General features: G+C 34.4%; 1 pseudogene; it reads left to right on the top strand.

Moving 5' to 3' along the window:
• The first annotated feature begins 245 nt into the window (after positions 1-245).
• Positions 246-2,203, top strand: LOC110635392 (F-box protein SKIP22-like; annotated as a pseudogene).
• Positions 2,204-3,901: the final 1,698 nt, after the last annotated feature.

Raw genomic sequence — 3,901 nt, 5'->3', positions numbered from 1 at the left:
TTTTGGTAATTCTAATCAATTTTAATATATTTATTATAAATTTATTCAATTAACTAAAACTAAAATTTTAATTTTAATAATTTTAATAATTTTAATCATAATGAATGGGAAATACTAATAATTGAAAATTTTATTTTAGTTAATTGGATAAAATTGTAATTTTGTATAATATTATAATTACAAAAAAATATTCGAGAATAAGAATAGAATTTTTGGCTCTCTGATTATATATTTGTATCACTAGTTTGCGGCTTTACCCCAAAGAAATCTCTGTTTTTCTGAAAAAAAAAAAAAAAAGAGAAATCTCTCTGTTGAGATATTCAGTTTTCTTTTGCTCTTCAATCCAACGCCCACTTCCGTTGATCACCATGAAGCTCAGGCTGAGATCTCTACAAACCAAAGAGACTGTTAAAGTGGAAGTGCCCAATGAATGCACTCTGCAACAGCTCAAAGAAACTCTTTTTCATGCCCTCTGTTCTTCTTCTTCTTCTTCTTTTTGTTTCTCTCTCAACGGAAAGGAGGAGCTCTCCTCGTCCTCACTCCAGGACTCTCTGCAATCTCTCGGTATCAACTCCGGAGACCTTATCTATTTCTCTCACAACCCAGATGTGTTCTCACGTTCTCCTCAAATGGTAGGTTCAGGCTCGGGTCAATCTTTGCAGGAAGAGGGTCGAGCTCAACAAGGTAATCTTCAAGCACAATCCATGAATTTCAAAGAATCTAGCACTTTTGGTCCGAATTTGACTGGAAAACAAGAAACCCCGGATCAAGATTTGTCTGTAAAGGAAACGAAATTCCTAGGAACTAGTGCTTCAATTGAGAAAACCCTAATTCTGAATTTGTCCGTAGAAGGTCAATCTGACGCGGGTGATGAAGTTATTGAAGAACAACGGTCTCTTATATCAAATACGCAGATGGGAGAAACCCAAGAAACCGAAGAATTGTCAAGTGAAGAAGGCATGGATATTGATACTGGGTCTTTGGATGTGGATTTCAAGAGGATTTCTGAGCTGTGTTTCTTGAAGAGGGTATTGAGGGAAGAATTGCGTGATGATATTAGTGACAATAAGCTCTTGTTTATAGCTATTCACGCTGTTTTCTTAGAATCTGGTTTTGTTGGGTTTAATTCAGTATCTGGATTGCGAGTTGATCTGTTTCATCCCCTGGAAGAGCAGTCTTCTATGTCCTTCACTACGTCAGTTAGTTATACTCTTCCTGAACTTTTACTTGATGATACTGTTACTGAATCAGTCATTTTGAGGTTTCAGACTTTGGGGCATTTTGTCAATGTCTATGGGTCATTGGCCAAGAATCAGTGCCTGTATAGATCGTGCTTGAATAAATCTAGATTTGTGCCATCTATTGGTTGCCTCTTGGTAAATTGCGACAAGGGTGATAGGATGAATGAGAATGATGGATCGTCTAGGTATTACCCTGAAAATGATGTTTTTGAGCTTTGGAAAATTGTGAAGGATCAGCTTGCTTTGCCACTGTTGATAGATCTTTGTGAAAAGACTGGTTTGGGTCTTCCCCCATGCTTGGTGCGTCTTCCAGCAGACCTACAGCTCAGGATTTTGGAGTCACTTCCTGGTGTTGATATTGCAAGAATGGCATGTGTGAGTAAAGAGATGCGGTATATGTCTTCAAACAATGATTTATGGAAGAAAAAATTTACTGAGGAATTTGGAACTGGAGCAGGATCACAGGGAAAGATCAATTGGAAAGCGAGGTTTGCCTCATCTTGGGAGCTTAAGAAGAAGGGAAAGAGGCAGCATCTAATTCGACGTAACTCTTACCGTTTTATATTGTATCCGAACGATGACCTGACCCATTCCATGGACCTCTTCCAATGGTAGGTGGTGATTATGACCGGCTGCGTGGCCTTGGTGTTCCATTTCCATGTGGACAACCAGGTCGGGCATTTCCCAGATTTCGAACGCGGCGAAATTTTTCCCCTAATTGTAATCTTGGAGGATTCAATGAATAGTTTGGTAATTTCGAGGTTTCTGTGTATCATGCTGCATGCTATAAATTGGCTAGTTGAGGACATGTTGTAGTTTGCACGCATGTCCAATGTTAATAATTGTACTCTTATGTTTCACAAGAGTGAAGGCTCCTATAGGAGTACCTTGGTTATATTTTGTAAACTGAAGTTTGTTCCATGTTTATATGTTAAAGGTATATATGGATGGTTGGACTTTTACATATTTGTTAGCATTTTTGATAGATTTAAGGTTCTTCTCTTATACTGTGCTAATTTGAAAGCTTTAATTAGCCCCTCATTACTGTCGGAAATTCTCTTATTACAATTTTAATTTTTAGAATATATGTTTTAGTGATAGTGATGTTCGAACAAGCAATTTTGGAATTGTCTCCTATTTTGGGATCATGTCATGGTGAACTATCAGCCTTCACTGGGTTGGAAACAATAAGAAGATGTGATCCTTCATTATTGTTAGGTATGATTATCGTATTTGGTGATATTTACTCAGTTTTTTTTTTTCTTTTCTTTCTTTTCTTTTGCATTGATTACTTGCTATTTATAGCGATCATTTTAAGGAAGAATTTGTTTTTATATGGTAGTTACGTACATGGGATCAAATATTTGTTTGATATTTAGATTTTGCTCTTTCCTATTCTATTAGGAACTGTGATGATTCTTGATTCGTTATAGTTAATAGTGAAAACACTAGTGTTCCTTTGGCAATTGATATTATCTTTCTGAAAACACCATTTGAAACTGTGGTGATTCTTGATTGGTTCTTACTTTCTGCCAATCATTCGTCTGTTGATGTTTTAAATGTGGGTGGTTTGAAGCCTTGTAAGTGTAGTTTTTGTAAGCATCTTCAAGGAAGAGCCGTTGTCTTGAGATGAATGAACTTGATGATAACCACACGACTGGACTGGCACACAACCTGCAACTTGATTCGTCTGCACAGAAAAAGAAATAAGCCCAATGAAGAATGAAGCATTCAAAATAAACATGACTAGAAGTAGAAAATGAGATCAGAGGATTTCAGTTAGCATATCAGTTAAATTTACTGGTATGTTTCTTGCCACCAAGGGATCCAAATAAGGACTGCATCTACTTGGTTCTGGTGGGAGTGAGCTAGAATGGAGCGTGATCAAGAGTAGTTCTTGAGTCACATTGCCCCTACTCACTGACCTGCCTCACTCTTTATCAACCTAATGTCAGCCTAATTTCAAATCCTCAACTAACAAGGCTCTTTAAGAATCAAATTCCACCGATAGTGACTGATGAACACGCCATAAACCCTCGTCTTTTTTCCTCCTAAAAACATTTTCGGCAAGAAAGAGTAGAAACGATAACTCTCTCGCTCATTATTCTTTGTTCTCTTTAATCCTTGGTTCAATTGGATTCCAGAGATGCCTATGCTTAAATTTTTCTAATTATTTATCTAGATTTAAAATATAGGTAATTTTATTTATTTAATTTTATAATCCATTGGTAATTTAGACTCTTGTTTCATAGAAATTTTTTGTATTTTTTAGTATTTGAGAAACTCAAAAAAATAGATCAACAAAAAATAATTATATTATTTATATCCTTAATTTTATTTTTTCAAGGTGGTTTTTACTTTTGGAAATAATTATTATTGGATAAATCGTTAAAGTTTGATTTAAATATGAAATAAAAAAAAATTAAAAATAAAGTAACAATAAAAGAAATTAAATTTAAATATAAATCAACCTGCTTTAATTTTAAATTGAAAACATCATAATTATATATTGCCATACAATTTGATATATAATAATTTAAAGCATAATTATTACCCATTGATATAGTAAAACATATATAATATATATAATATTAAGAATATTATTACACCATTAAGCTTTACTATTGGAGTTATTGTTAAGATGATGAGTTATTAAGTTA

The sequence above is a fragment of the Hevea brasiliensis genome, chromosome 8 (genome assembly GCF_030052815.1).
Source record: "Hevea brasiliensis isolate MT/VB/25A 57/8 chromosome 8, ASM3005281v1, whole genome shotgun sequence".
NCBI lineage: Eukaryota > Viridiplantae > Streptophyta > Magnoliopsida > Malpighiales > Euphorbiaceae > Hevea > Hevea brasiliensis.
This window is presented reverse-complemented; position numbering and strand designations above follow the sequence as displayed.